A 16,407-nucleotide genomic window follows, 5' to 3' on the forward strand; every position below is an offset into this window, starting at 1 on the left:
CGGCTGCTCCTCTTCCAATCTAGCTCTCTGCTGTGGCCTGGGAAAGCATTAGAAGATGGCCCAAGTCCTTGGGCCCCTACACCCATATGGGAGACCTGTAGGAGGCACCTGGCTCCTGGCTTCGGATCAGCGCTGCTCCAGCCGTTGCAGCCATTTGGGGAGTGAACCAGCAGATGGAAGACCTTTCTCTCTATCTCTCCCTCTCACTGTCTGTAACTCTACCTCTCAAATAAATAAATAAAATCTTTAAAAAAATTTGTTTATGTCAAGAGGTCTGTCTTGAGGCTCAGGAATCCTTACTTCAGTTTGCCTAATTCTGCTCTCGAGTCTCTATTAGCTTTTTATTACTATAATGAGTTACCTGAAGCAACTAATTTATAAAGAGTAAGAGATTATTAAGCTCACCATTTTGAAGGTTCAGAGTGCAAGATCGGCAGACTCCATTGGTTTGGCCTCTGTTTCTTGTGCCCTTGCTGGTGAGTCCTGAAGTGGCAAAGAAAACCAAATGATAAGAGTCAGGAAGTACATGTGTCTGTATGTGTAGTCTCTTATAAAACCACCAGTTTTTAGTCCTGGGGGCTCCAATCAAATCACGCAGTTCAATCCAATCACCTCCCAAAGACCCTACTTACAAACACTGCAATTGGATTAAGTTTCCAACTTTATAGTAACATTAACATAAGATGTTGGGTACCACACTCCTGAGATAGATAGGAACAAATATTCAAACTACAGAAGGCTGTCTACTGTATTTAAAATTTCATTTATTGAGTTTCTTGTTTTAGCTTGTTTTCTCACGATTTTTGTATATCTCTTGGTTTTTGTAGGGTGGCTTTCAAAAACTCACTGCTGGTGATGTGTCCCCAGGTGTGGGATGAATAGGCCGCTTTTGTACCAGGTACTCCAGAGGTTATGAGATTGTACCATCAATTGGGATACAGAAGCCCTGGGCAAGGCAGGTTCACTGGTAATCATGGGTACAGTGAGTATCCGGTTTCAGGTGTGGAGCTGCTATGTTTGCTCCAGTTGTGTAAGGGTGGGGTCGCCCATTTGAACTGAGGCAGGTACAGCTCAGAGTGCCTACTACCGGTGGAGGGTGCCTATCATTGTCTAAGAGCAGCACAGGTAACTTCACAGAACCTCGGTGGGCTTATCTGCCCACAATGGCTTCCCGGGGATGGTGGTGGGTGGATGAGGCTGAGCAACTAAGGACAAGCTGTTTGGTTGCTCCTCTGAGTTGTAAGTCAGTGAGTGGAGCTGCTCATCTTCTTCTCTAAGTCTCTGTGAGACCAGCCGCTCAGGGGTGGTTGTCTGGTTGCTTCCCATTGTGGGGGTGCCTGAATGAGACCACCCAGACGCAAGAGTAGGAGTGGGACTGCCCAGCTGTTAATATGTTAGCATATTGTTACTACACAAATAACCTGAAGTGATTAACTTATAGAGTGAAGGTTATTTTCGTCATTATTTTAAAGGTTCAGAGTCCAAGAGCAGGTGGACCCCATTGATTTGGTCTCAGTTGTTTGTGCTCTTGCTACCAGATTCCTGAAGTGATACAGAACATTACTGACATAAGGAAGAAAGCATAGGTGTCTGTCTTTGTGGTCTCATATAAAACCACCAGGATTTAATCTTGGGGGTTCCAATCTAACAACTCACTTCAATCCAATCATCTCCTAAAGGCCCTATCTCCAAACACCATAACTGTATTAAATGTCCAACCCTATAGTAGCATTCACGTAAGACTTTGGAGACCTCTGCTGACCAAACCACTCAGGCTGGACTACCAAGGCCGTGGAAAGGTAACAAAGGTCTCTCAGGTGGCTCACAGAACTGAGTGTGTGTAGCTACTATAAGAAGTTGCTTCATTGGACCTGTGTGGGTGGATCTCAGAATGGTTCCAAGCAGCAAGAACATGGTAGGGATGGTATAATGTGGGCTGGGCTCTTTCTCTAGGGCAATGCAGCAGTGTAGTAAGCTGGCAGCTCCCCAGGGCATTTGTGGTATGAGGGGACAACTAGGGGACACCTGCTTACCATTTTCCCACCATGTAAAATACTTCTGGGTTCAGGGTTTACCTTGAGAAAGGAGCAGCAAATGCTGTGTACTTAGTTTTGCAAACTGAAAGAATCAGTTTGGTTGCAAAATCCAAGTTAAAGTTTATTCAGCTGACCACATTGAGGATTTAAGCCTGGAAAGAACTAATCAGTTGCAGGAGTTGGCTATTTAGCAAACTTGTGTTTGGTTACAGGTTTTATTTTTTATTTTATTTTGTATTATTTTAAAGATTTTATTTATGTACTTGAGAGGCAGAGTTACAGACAGAGAGAGGGAGAAAGAGAGAAGTCTTCCATCCACTGGTTCACTCCTTAAATAGTCACAATGGCCAGAACTGGGCCGATCCGAAGCCAGGAGCCAGGAGCTTCTGCCATTTCTCCTATGATAGTGCGGAGGCCCAAGCACTTGAGCCATCTTCTACTGCTTTCCCAGACCATAAGAGAGCTGGATCGGAAGAAGAGCTGCCAGGACAGGAACGCAGGTGGTCACTCTAATAAACTTAGTCTCCTTGCATCAGCTCTCCTCTCTGGTGTATTGACTGCCCAGCTTCAAGCAGCCCAGGCCTAATTTTGTTCTGGTAACACCTACACCATGCCCTTTCTCATTACGGTATTAAAACTAGGCACTATGGTCTCCCACCTGGCTTCCCTAGCTCTTGTAAAGGTAGAATGGTACACAAATAATTGCTCAAACTGGTGTCTGTGTGGGGAGATGTTTAGTGGAGGATGTTACTCATTTTCTATTCCTTCTTTTTTTAACTTTTATTTAATAAATATAAATTTCCTATTCCTTCTTACTCCACTTAAGTTAATGGTTTTAATGGTTTTCAAGATTTTCTTTTAAAAAGTGATACTCCTTTTTGACAAAGTATAATTAAAAGTGTGTTAAGCTATAAAATACTGATTTTTTTAAAAAGCATTCATTGCATGGTGGGAGTAAATAAGGAAGAGCAATGGCAATCAAAGTAGTAATTAGCTTGGATTTCTTAATGGAGTTGTTCATACCTAAAGTTGCATCTAAGTTAAAATGGAAGGTAATATGTGGAAGATTTCCTTTGACTTTCCAAGAGAGGCAATCAGATTCAGGGGACTGCTGTTGTAGTTTTAGCATACATTGTGTGTGTGTGTGTGCATGCGTGTCCAATATATAGTATGTCTTTTATGAATGTGGGAGAAAATTAGGATTTGAAGTCTGAAAAACTGGATGCTCTAAGCAATAGAAATACATTTAAGCCCATTGTTGGTTTTATTATTGTGATCCTTCTGATCTTACTGAAAATGTAAGGTGTGTGTTAGTGAAACAATCATATCCTTAAGTGAAAGAATTGAATCTTCATGGTTCATGTCTGTAGTGTCACAAAACATTAAGTAATCCGGGTGTTATGCATCAAAGTTTAGAACACAATTTTCTGTAATTCTGCCAAGTGATCGGTGTTCCTAAGTCAGAGGGCACCATCCAAGACCACCAGATCTCTGAGGTAAAGGACCTGGAGCTGTGAAGTTTTGTTTATCTAAAATATGGCCAATTTCTGTTTCCTCGCTGGTGTATGGCACTGTCATGATTTATTGCGCTGGTTACAAAACTTCACATGTCAACTCTGGAAGTTTTGTCAACTGAAGAAATAAATGCCATGTTCACCTTCGTGCCTCTAAAAGTTATGTTGAAAACTATTAGCCAAACCATTTTTTCTAGTAACTGTTGATTTCATGTATCATAGGACATGAAGAGTAAGTGGTGGACAGCTCAATTCATTCATATCATCAAAAGTAAAAAATAGGTAAAAGCACATAATTTTTTATTCCAAAATCAAAATATGTCCAGGATTTAATTTCAGGAACCTAAAATTTACAGTTTTGCAAATTTGAACAAAAGGTTCAATGAAGCCTTAATGATTTTTTTGTTTTCTTACTTATAGAATGAGGTTAGTTTGTTTTAGAATAAAATAAGGACATTTTACAATTCTTATTCTTTTTTATCATTAATGCACTACTGATTCTCAACTCCACTTGGATGACATTACCATAAAAAGTATTTTATGACTTTCTGATGGCACAGGTAGTATTATAACTAGAATAGTTTTTTTAGAAGAATTATAGTTTATTCTTTCTTGATATTGGATATATCTAATCTAACATTTTCCCTGCTGAGAAAACACATGCTGTCCTTTACAATTGTGTTTACTTGTGACTTATTTTTAGGTTTTTATTTTTTATTTTGCCAATATATATTTGTGTGTATATTTAGTTCCTCAATAATGCACACATTCTCCAGTTTTTCATCCAAATTTGGCTTTCTAAATGTAATTTTTTAAAAGTTTACCTCTAACTTGTGAATTCAAAATTTTAATTCAGATTAGCATCTACTTATGAAAACTTGAAGGCACAGTCCAGAGATAGTATTGGATTGTATTTGTGCAACCATAATTTTTATAGTTAAAGGAATCAAAGTTCATTTGTATATAAGAAACATTGTTGTTTAGAAGTTAGTGATAAAACTCATATCATGAATAATAGTTTTTAACAATTCTGTTCCTTAAGATTTCTATATAGTCTCATGATTTTGGTAAAAGTAAGAAACAGCATATTCTCTTAGTGACTAAAAGAAAAGTCAGTTAAGAAGATAATTCTAGATGAAGATATGTGTGACACAATATGATGAGAGAGAGAGAGAGAGAGAGAGAGAGAGAGAGAGAGAGAGAGAGAAAGGTCTTCCTTCAGTTGGTTCACTCTCCAAATGGCTGCTACGGTAGGTGCTGCATCAAAGCCAGGAGTCACGTGCTTCTGCCTGGTCTCCCATGTGGGTGCAGGGGCCCAAGCACTTGGGCCATCCCCCACTGCCCTCCCAGGCCACAGCAGAGAGCTGGACTGGAAGAGGAGCAACCAGGACTAGAACCCGGTGCCCATATGGGATGCCTGCGCTCAGGCGGAGGATTAACCAAGTGAGCCATGGTGCCGGCCCCACAATATGATCCTTTCAAACTTCTGGATCTTAGATTTTAGATTTAAATAATGTCTCCATATTTCTTTTATTAATGTCAGTTTGCTGCAAACTCTAGCTAGATAACTGGAGACCAACTGAGCACAGTTCTAGGAAGCTCATTTGCTCCTTTCTGGCCCAGATAATGGAGAAGTTTGAACAGGCTAAGCTAGCTGAGGGGTTTATGAAATTGCTGTTTCTCTCCCCCAGGAAGAAGTTAGCTACCTCAGGGACATGGTCCCTCTGGGACAGGCTGAGCTCAACTTTCACTGAGTTCCAGTCTTTATCTTATGTTCTTTCCACCTATGATGCCACTGGGCTCTTTTCTTTCCAGAGCAGCTGATGCTGTGACGTGCTCAGCCTCTGACCCTATCCGAAGAAATGTCCCCGCAAGTGCTTCATTGACATCATAGGCAGGAAAAAATTACCTTCCGTGCCCACATCCCTTCACAGTAGTACACATCCTCCTCTAGTTCTGGGGGACTGCAGCTATGCAAGACTAAGTATTGTCCATAGCTGAGGTTAACAAAAGGGCTTAGGTCTCTCCCATGCTGCTTCCCATTTCTCAGATGTTGAAGCTCATCCATTTCTCTTCCATTTGAATAACTTTTGCTACCATGTTTAGATACCAAAGTCTTTACCTTCTCATTTCCCCAAAGCCTGTTACCAAAGACGGTGTTCTAGTTCACATTCCACTCAGTCTTTTCTTTCATAGATGACAGAGAGGGAGATTTCTTAAAAACATCCCCTCACAAAAAGTGCAAAAGCAGAAACCAAGAACAGAGAGCAACATGCTATGGTCTTCAGCTACCCTGGGGGCCATAATATAATTATTTCATTGTTGCCATGTCCATTGCTCATCACGGAATAATGAGGCATTTGCTGATGGGTACCTCCATCAGAAAGTGCCCTCAACTGGGTCAATTATTTGATTGTTGGATATGTATTGCTTAGCATACTGTCAGGTGCTTCTTTAGCCATGCCAAGACCATATAAGAATAATCACATTTATATCTTGGGATACTTGCAAGTATTCATAGAACTGCTTAACTTCAAAGTTCTGAATGGAATGTTTATTGTTGTGGTTTTTTTTATATGCCCATCTTAGATTCTTCCTAACAGCAACTTTGAGAGACTGGATTATGGGCCAGAGAGAAGACCAAGCCTCTTCAACATGAGCTCTAAGGTAGGTGTTAGACTGATCTTGTCAAGATTTTATAACTCATACCATGTGTCTTAGACTATTGGGGGTTCTGTAACAAATGCCTTAGACTGAAAAGCTTTTTTAACAACAGAAATTTATTTCTCATAGGAAACTGGGATGCCTAAAATCAAGGTGCTAACAGAATGAGCGTGTGGTGAGGTACTGCTTCCTTCAAGGTGGTCAAATTCTCACATAACAGAAAGGCTAGGTATCTCTCTGGGGTCTATTTTACATGAGTATCAATCTTAGTTTTAAGTGATCCTCTCTCATGAGCACCCATATCTTAAAAGCTCCATCTCCTAAACTTATCACCTTAGAAGTTAGAATTTCAGCATATGAATATTTTATGCAGTTTTAATTTATTAATATAGAAAGAACAGATTTCACAGAAACAATTCTAAGAATATAACAGCCTTTCTCACTCCCTCCCTCCATCATCCCTCCTTTTTTTTCTTTAAATTTTTTGCGATATCATGCTTTCATGCTTCACAGGCTTAATGCTTCTCCAAATAGAGAGTATTAGGGGCTGGCATTGTGGCCTAGTAGACTCCGCCTGGAGCACTAGCATCTCATATATGCCCCACTTCATGTCCCTGCTGCTCCTCTTCTGATCCAGCTCTCTGCTGTGGCCTGGGAAAGCAGTGGAAGATTACCAAGTGCTTGGGCCCCTGCACACACATGAGAGGCCCAGAAGCTCCTGTCCCCTGGCTTTGGATTGGCCTGGCTCCAGCCATTGTGCCTATTTGGGGAGTGAACCAGTGGATGGAAGACCTTTCTGTCCTTCCCTCTCTCTGTCTGTAATACTACCTCTCAAATAAATAAATAAATAAAATCTTAAGAAAAGTAGCCCTACAAGTAAAAATAGATTACTGTTCCTCAAGAACATAGACAAGGATTATAAACAATAATCAAATCATAAGACATCGATTTCACCTGACTACATTAAGATTTCTTTTTTTTCTTTTTTTTTTTTTCTTTTTGACAGGCAGAGTGGAAAGTGAGAGAGAGACAGAGAGAAAGGTCTTCCTTTTGCCGTTGGTTCACCCTCCAATGGCCGCCGCGGTTGGCGTGCTGTGACCGGCATACCGCGCTGATCCGATGGCAGGAGCCAGGTGCTTATCCTGGTCTCCCATGGGGTGCAGGGCCCAAGCACTTGGGCCATCCTCCACTGCACTCCCTGGCCACAGCAGAGAGCTGGCCTGGAAGAGGGGCAACTGGGACAGGATCGGTGCCCCGACCGGGACTAGATCCCAGTGTGCCGGCGCCGCAAGGCGGAGGATTAGCCTAGTGAGCCGCGGCGCCGGCTTTACATTAAGATTTCTTATTATTTACTTATTTAAAATATTTATTTTGATTGTCAGAGTTACAGAGAGAAGGGGAGATACAAAGAGGAAGAGGGATCTTCTATCCACTGGTTCACTCCTCAGATGACCACAATGGCCAGTCTTGGACCAGGCTACTGCCAGGAGCCAGGAACTTCCTCTGGGCCTCCTATGTGGGTGTCAGTGGCCTAAACACTTAGGATATGTCCTACTGTTTTTCCTAGGCCATTAACAGGGAGCTGGATAAGAAGTGGAGCAGCTGGGATTCCAACCAGTACCCTTATGGAATGCCAGCAACAGAGGCAATGGCTTAATTTGCTGTGCCACATTGTCATGCTCTCTTTTGGAGAGATTTTACATTTGCAAATATGTTCTTCCATTCTATAGTCTGCCTCTTGATTTTATTGAATTTTTCCTTTGCTGTACAGAAGTTTCTTAGCATGATGTGATCCCATTTGTCTATTATTGCTTTTTGCCTGTGATTCTGGGATGTTATCCAAGAAGCCTTTGCCTATACATCTTACAGTATTTCCCCACATGTTTTCCTTTAGTAATTTGAAGGTTTCAGGTCTTAGATTTAGATTTTTGCTCCACTGTGAATTGATTTTTTATAGGGTATAAGGTAGGGGTCTTGTTTCATATTTCTGCATATGGAGACCCAATTTTCTCAACATCATTTAATAAGTAGACAGTCCTGGGGCCGGTGCTCTGGTTAATGGGTAAAGTCGCCACCTGAGGTGCCGGCATCCCATGTGGGCACAGGTTCTAGTCCTGGCTGCTCCACTTCCAATCCAGCTCTCTGCTATAGCCTAGGAAAGCAGTAGAAGATGGTCCAGGTCCTTGGGCCCCTACACCCTCATGGGAGACCCAGAGGAAACTCCTGGCTCCTGGCTTTGGATAGGCTCAGCTCTAGCCACTGAGGCCATCTGGGGAGTGAACCAACAGATGGAAGACCTCTCTCACTCTCTCTCTCTCTGTCTCTGTCTCTCCTCTCTCTATGGAATTGTGACTTTAAAGTAAAAAATTAAAAAAAAAAAATAAAAGTAGTCCTTTCTCCAGAGAGTGATTGTAACTCATTTGTCAAGACTAGTTGGCTATAGATGCTTGGATTAATTTGGGGGGTTTCTATTCTGTTCCAATGGACTACTTAAACAGACTAATGTCTATTTCTGTGACAAAACCATGCTGTTTTGATTATAACTTCCCTGTAGTATGTCTTGAAATCTGGTATTATGAGCCTCCAGTTTTGTTTTTTAAAAATTGTTTTGGCTATTTGGGGTCTCTTGTGTTTGCTTATGAACTTTTGGATCTTTTTTCTACATCTGAGAAGAATGTCCTTGGTATTTTGATTTGGATTGCATTGAATCTATAAATTCCTTTGGGTAGTATGGACATCTTGATGGTATTAATTCTTCCAATCTATGAGCATTGAAGATTTTTCCATTTTTTATATCTTTTATTTCTTTCCTTAATTCTTTTAAAGATTTTATTTATTTATATGAGAGGTTGAATTACAGACAGAGAAAAGGAGAGACATAGAGAAAGGTCATCCATCCGCTGGTTCACTCCTTAGTCGACCACAAAGGCCAGAGCTGTGTCAATCCAAAACCAGAAGCCAGGAGCTTCTTCCAGATCTCCCATGTGGGTGCACAGACCCAAGCACTTGGGCCATCTTCTACTGCTTTCCCAAGCCATTAACAGAGAGCTGGATGGGAAGAGCAGCAACCAGGACATGAACCGGCACCTATATGGAATGCTGATGCTGTAGGCAGAGGTTTAGCCTTCTATGCCAAAGTGCTGGTCTTTCCTTAATGTTTTGTAATTTTCATTGCAGAGATCTTTCACATCATTGGTTAAATTTATCTTTAGGCATTTAATTTTTTTTTTTTTGACAGGCAGAGCGGATAGTGAGAGAGAGAGACAGAGAGAAAGGTCTTCCTTTGCTGTTGGTTCACCTTCCAATGGCCATCGCGGCCAGCGCACCGTGCTGATCCAAAGGCAGGAGCCAGGTGCTTATCCTGGTCTCCCATGGGGTGCAGGGCCCAAGCACGTGGGCCATCCTCCACTCTCCCCCCGGGCCATAGCAGAGAGCTGGCCTGGAAGAGGGGCAACCGGAACAGAATCCGGCGCCCCGACCGGGACTAGAATCCGGTGTGCCGGCGCCGCTAGGCAGAGGATTAGCCTGTTGAGGCATGGCGCTGGCTGGCATTTAAATTTTTTAGTAGCTTCTGTAAATGGGACTTGTTTTATAAGTTCTTTCTCAGTCATGGCATTATTTGTGTATAAAAATGCCTTTGGTTTTTGATGTTGATTTTATATCAGCTTTGCCAAAGTCTCATATAAGTTCCAACAGTCTTTTAGTATAGTCTTTTGGTTCCCCTATATAATGGGTTATGTTATCTGCAAACAGGGATAATTTGACTTCCTCTTTTCCAATTTGCATCCCTTTGATTTCTTTTTCTTGGCTAAGGACTCTGGACAGTACTTTCAGAGTTATATTGAACAGTAATGGTGAGAGTGAAGATTTTTGTCTGTTACCAGCTCTTAGTGGAAATGTTTCCAGCTTTTTTAAATTTAATATTATGCTGGGCATGGGTTTTTTAAAAAAACAGTTTTTCTTTTCACGGATCCTTTTTATGTTTTTTAATTTAAATTTTGTTTATTTTTCTCTAATTTTATTATTTCTTTCTTATTAATTTTGGGTTGGGTTCGTTCTTGTGTTTTTAGGTCCTTGAAGTGCATTCTTTGATCATTTATTTAATGTCTTTCCAATTTCTTGACGTGGGCACTAATTGCTATGAACTTTCCTCTTATCACTGCTTTTACTGTTTCCCCTAAGCTTTGATATGTTTTGTTGTCATTTTCATTTGTTTCAAGAAATTTTTTTACAACCCTTTTGATGTTTTCTATGATCCACTGTTCATTCAGGAGCATGTTGTTCAGTTTCCATATATTTGCATATTTTCTAGAGTTTCTGGCTTTCATTTCATTGTTAATCTCTGGCTTTCATTTCATTGTGGTCAGAAAACATAGATGGTATCAATTCAATAGTTTTGAATTTGTTTCTTTTATGGCCTAGAATATGGTTTATCCTAGAGAATGCTCCATACATCAATGAAAAAATGTGTATTCTGGGGCTGTGGGATAAGATATTCTATGGATATCAATTAGGTCCATTTGATCCATAGTGCAGAGTAGCTGTATTGTTTCCTTGTTGATTTTTTGTCAAGTGGATCTGTCCATTGATAAAAGTGGGATGTTGAAGTCTCCCATTATGATTGTATTGGAGCATAAGTCTCTCTTTAGATCCATTAATATTTGTTTTAAATAACTGGTTACTTTAGTGCATATACATTTACTATAATCACATCTTCCTGTCGAATTAGTCCTTTAATCATTACATAATTACCTTGTTTTTTAATCCATTTAGTCAGTATGTTTCTTTTAACTGGAGAATTTTGTCCATTCAAGATTATTATTGAAAAGTAATCACTTGTTTCTGCCATTTTCCCATAAATGTTCTTTTTGCTTGTATTGGATCTCCTTTATACTACTATGACTAGGAGATTTTATATTTCACATTCTTTCATAATTCTAATTATTTTTATCTATTTCTCTGTATAGTACATCCTGAAATAACATATGTAAGGCCAGCTGGGTGCTGACAAATTCTTTCAATTTTTGTTTGTCTTGGCAGGTCTTTATTTCACCTTCATTCATAAATGACAATTTCATTGCATACAGTATTTTGGTTTGACAGTTTCTTTCCTTTAAGGGCTTGGACTATATTTCTCCATTTTCTTCTTGCCTGGAGGGTTTCTAATGAGAAATCTGCTATCAATCTAATTGGAGGTCTTTTAAGGGTAATCTAATGTTTCTCTCTTACAAATTTTAGGATCTTTATGTTTCATTTTTGAAAATTTGAATATAATGTATTATGGTGAAACTCTGATCATATCTGTTTGAAGTTGTATGTGCTTCCTGTACTTGGATGTTCATCTCTTTCTCTAAATTGGGGAAATTTTCCATTATTATTTCACTGAATGGGTTTCCCAAGTCATTCTGTTTTTCTTTTCCTTCAGGAACTCCTAAGACATGTGTATTTGGTTATGTAATAGCATCCCATAGATCTGAAACAGTTCAGATTTTCTAAGCTTTTTATTCTTGTGTGTGTGTGTCTGATGGAGATATTTAAAGGATTGGTCTCATAGCTCAGATATTCCTTTTTCTGCCTCAATGAGTCTGTTGTTGAGGCTTTCCATTGTACTTTTTATTTGTTGTGTTGAATTCATTTCTATTATTTCAGCTTGATTTTTCTTTAATATCTCTGTCTCCGGCAGAGTTTTCCATCCATGTCTTTTACTGGTTTTCTTACTTCTTTGAATTGTTTCCCTGTGCTTTTGAGTAATCCTACTATCATTCTTTTGAATTCTTTTTCAGACATTTCCTCAACCTCCTCATCCTCACAGTCTAATATTGTAGTATTGCATTCCTTTTTGTTCTGTTCCGTACAGTTCTACATTTATTTTTATGTATATAGAGAAATAGTTATTGGTACTTCCTCTGAAGGCTGGGTTCTTGGAATTGTGCCTCTAAGGCTTAGTGGAATGCTCACAGTTTACAGCAGATATCTAGAGATGTGCTCTTGGTGGGGCCAGGGAGCTCTGGCCAGCATTTGTGGGTGGGGCAAGCCCAGTGAATACCCAAGTTGTGCATGGTGGATCTCCTTTATCCTCAGTAAAGGGTGGGGATGTTCACACTGGCTGGTTTGTTTACATCCTCAGGCCTTCTCTGAGCCAAGGGGAACAACAGCCTAAGGTAAGCTCATGGTGCTTGCACACTCAACCCACTCAGGTGGATGAATCACACAAAGGATCTATGCACTCCATAGTGTAAGCACTGAGCATTCTACGAGTTCCCTCCCCAGCACCCAGGGAATTCTGAGTTTCTGGAGTAGGCTCAAGTGATTGCCTAAAGACCTAGCCACAATCCATGCCCTTTTCTGTTTCCCAGCCTACATAGAAGTCACACATCTACAGGATTCCCACAGTCATAGGATGCAGGGCTCTCACAGTGTATCCTGTGAGCCTCCCTGTCCATGGGATGAGCCACCCACCCCCAGAGCCAGCTGCCTGCATGACAAACGTCAACTGATGCTCTGCCTCAGCAAGCTGAGTCTGGTGTTTTAGTGGCAGGAAGGGAGGGAAGCGACATCCCCCCACTTCACAGAGCTAAATGGACACCCTGCCCTGCCAACTCTCCAGGATCAATTCAAAGTCAGTTGGAACCATGGAGCGCTCCCTCAGACAAATCCACTAGTGGTGTGCAGGCCATCACAGTCTCCAGTCTCCTTACTCTAGGAAGTTAACACTTCCCTTGCTGACTTTTGATTGCTTTGGTAGGGGAAGGGATGAAAACAATGTGGCCTCCCTTCCCAGAACTCCTGGGTTGCCCTACCTCCTAGCAGCTCTCCACGCCAGTCTCAAAGGCAGAGGGAACCATGGGTTCTCCCTCAGACAAGATTACCAGTGCTCTGTGGGTTGTTGCAGCCTGGTCTCACCTTGCCCTGGTAAGATGACATCTCTGTGGCTGCCATTCACAAGGGTTGTTGGGTAGTGTCCTGCTAGCTGCTGTGTGTTTGTACACTGTGTTTTATTCACCACAGAGTCTCTCTTCTCTTGTATATAATTTCCACTGAAAAATTCTCTCCAGTTGTCCCCTGGAAGGAAATCCCTCCCCTCTATTCTTCTGGTATTTTCCTTTGGTCAAAATCAGCATATTTTTTCACTATTCCACTATCTTGCATCCTCCTCTCAGCAAATGAATTTGAGGAGGGAGCATAAGGTTTCCATTGCATTAGGAAACCTTAGTCTCCGGGCAAGAAGATCCATAGCTTTTGCTGATGCTTCATTGCTGCCCATCTGATAAAAGAGAAAACCTTTCTGTGCTTATGAAGACACCGCCTAGGATTTAGGGATTCAGAAATGTCTCCAAGCTTTCAGTCTGATGTTCAGTATTCAAAGTAGGAAGCAGATATTTGCATTTATATTTAGAGAAGAAAGAAGAAATGTCATATTTAGGTTATAACAAGGGCTCTGATCTCATCTTACTTTTGTCTATAAACAGCCACATATATGAAACACTAGTGTATGTAAATGGACCTCTTCTTTTCCTTTCCTGACCCATATTCCTCACTCCCACTTTAGGTCACAGCCATTTTTCTTTTTTAGGATAATTGCCTCTCTTTTCAGCAATTCTATGTATACATCTAAGTGACATTACATCTCTGAGGTTCATATTTTGATCTGTTATAATGGGATATAGGATGCCTAGGATTGAGCTAGCTATAAGATCTCACATTGAACCATGTACAAATCTCTTCAGGATGGGGTTGGCATTGTGGCATGGTGGGTTAAGTCACCACCTGAAATCCTGGTATCCCATAAGAACTCTGGTTGAAGTCACGGCTGTTCCACTTCTGTCTGACCAGCTCCCTGCTAATGTGCCTGAACATATGGCAGAAGATGATCTAAGTATTTGGATTCCTACCACACTTCTGTAGATTCGGAATGAGTTTTGGGCTCCTGATTTTGGTCTGACCCAGCCCTGGTTGTTGCAGCCATTTGGAAAGTGAAATAGGGGATGGAAGATCTCTCTTTTTTTTTTTTCCATCTCCGCCTGTGCCTCTGTCTTTCTGCCTTTCAAATAAATAAAAATTAATATTTTAAAACTTAAAAATGTATTCATTTTATGGCTGTCATAATAAACACACTCAAAGTTGTGCATGTCATATTTTCCCACACTGTGAATATGCTATCATACATGTGATCATTCATGTCAATATGATGTTTGGTAAGAGTTATTTCAGGGACATATACTGGAGAGCATGAGTGTGCTTTTGATATCAAACCTCAATTAAAAAAAAAACATTAAATGAACAATTCTGTTTTAAGTTTTAGCCATCTAAAGCACACACAAAATTCCTTTTATAAGATTCATTCTGGGGGCTGGAGTTGTGGCATAGAGAGTAAAATTGCCACCTGTGACACCAGCATCCCAAATGTGCTTTGGATTGTTTCCTGGCTGCTCAACTTCCAATGCAGCTCCCTGATAACGGCCTGAGAAAAGCAGTGGAAGGTGGCCCAAGTGTTTGGGCCCCTGCCACCCTCTTGGGAGAGAGACTGGGACAAAGCTCTTGGCTTCAGCCTGGTTCAGTGCTGGCTGTTGTAGCCATTTGGGGAGTGAACCAGCAGATGGAAGATCTCTCTCTGATACTCCCTCTCGCTATGTAATTCTTTCAAAATAAATAAATCTTAATAAATTAAAAAATTCATCCTCCATAAACTTTCTACAGTTTTCTCAGATCTTCTAAAATCTGCTTACAATTTCTCTTGTTTCTTTATGCTGGAACAACCTATCATTCTGCCTTTAGATAAAAATTTACTATCTTTGTTCCTTTAACATTTTGATCATACAAGACAGTTTCTCATAAAAATTACTATTTCTTTTTTCAGCTTTCCTTACCAAAATTGCATACTTATGCTTACCTTTCTTTGTGTCTCTCTCCTCTACTTACTGATTCCTTCATGTCTTGTTTTTATTTGTTTTCTTTTTTTTTAACTTTTATTTAATGAATATAAATTTCCAATGTACAGCTTATGGATTACAATTGCTTCCCACCCCATAACTTCCCTCCCACCCGCAACCCTCCCCTCTCCCGCTCCCTCTCCCCTTCCATTCGCATCAAGATTCATTTTCAATTCTCTTTATATACAGAAGATCAATTTAAAATATATTAAATAAAGATTTCAATAGTTTGCACCCACATAGAAACACAAAGTGAAACATACTGTTGGAGTACTAGTTATAGCATTAAATCACAATGTACAGCACATTAAGGACAGAGATCCCACATGAGGAGCAAGTGCACAGTGACTCCTGTTGTTGACCCAACAAATTGACACTCTAGTTTATAGCACCAGTAACCACCCTAGGCTGTCGTCATGAGTTGCCAAGGCTATGGAAGCCTTCCAAGTTTGCAGACTCTGATCATTTTTAGACAAGGTCATAAAAGACAGGGTGAGGATAGTAACCAATAAGAGTGGCATTAACCAGGTCTAAACAATTATACAGCATTAAGTGGGGAAGAGGACCATCAGTACACACAGGTTGGGAATAGAGCCATTGGTGGTAGAGTAGAGGTTATAATTACAAAGGAATGAGGCCCAATTGTGCTAGACAGGGTCTAGAACAAAGGACAGAGTCATTATTAGAAGAGCTAAGAAAGGTGCTGTCTAAGCTACAATTAAGTTTTCTGATTGAGAGGCAAATAGAACCTGACAGAGGGGCTTGATAATAATCTGTTGGGCTTTAGGCCTTATAAGTTAAGAGGCCCAGACCTATCTATCTCTTCACATGGAGTATATCCTAAGGGAGGTGTGAACCTCCTAGGGGAAGGCACTCTCTTGACTTTCATTACTTGGCTGGCCTGGGAGGAGAGCTGGCCAGGTAAAGGCAGGGGGCATCTCTAACAAGAAATTTACAGTTCTGCCTGCAATGTTGCTGACCCTAATTGACCATCCCCTCAGCTGCAGTGGTCACTTTGGAAGTTGGGCTGAGTGAAGGGCTTTTCAGCTTGGAGCCAATAAGATCTGTGGCTCTGACCTGGGCATCCTTCAACTCCAGGGCAGGTCCATTTCCAGTGATCCAACTCTTGGGTGGCAGAGCTGCCAGGGCTCTTCACAAGCTGACTTCTGCTGAAGCCCAGGCTTACTACATTGAAAGCCACTGCAGTGGACTGGCCTGTTGGGTCTCCTTGAGGGCAGATCACTGTACAGATCAGCCATTAAT

General features: G+C 40.9%; 2 protein-coding genes across 2 annotated transcripts in view; both read left to right on the plus strand.

Annotated features, from left to right (window-relative positions):
- The window catches only part of LOC133775298 (uncharacterized), a 993,905-nt gene that overhangs the window by 92,426 nt on the left and 885,072 nt on the right, over positions 1-16,407 (plus strand). The gene's annotated exons all lie outside the window — the stretch shown is intronic.
- LOC133749500 (phospholipid scramblase 2-like) overlaps positions 1-16,407 on the plus strand; it is a 74,562-nt gene that overhangs the window by 508 nt on the left and 57,647 nt on the right. The window contains exons 2-3 of the mRNA XM_062178674.1: positions 828-898; positions 6,140-6,217. The gene's annotated coding sequence lies outside the window, so the exon portion shown is untranslated. The remainder of the gene's footprint in view (positions 1-827; positions 899-6,139; positions 6,218-16,407) is intronic.

Source organism: Lepus europaeus, chromosome 2 (genome assembly GCF_033115175.1).
Source record: "Lepus europaeus isolate LE1 chromosome 2, mLepTim1.pri, whole genome shotgun sequence".
Classification (NCBI taxonomy): domain Eukaryota; kingdom Metazoa; phylum Chordata; class Mammalia; order Lagomorpha; family Leporidae; genus Lepus; species Lepus europaeus.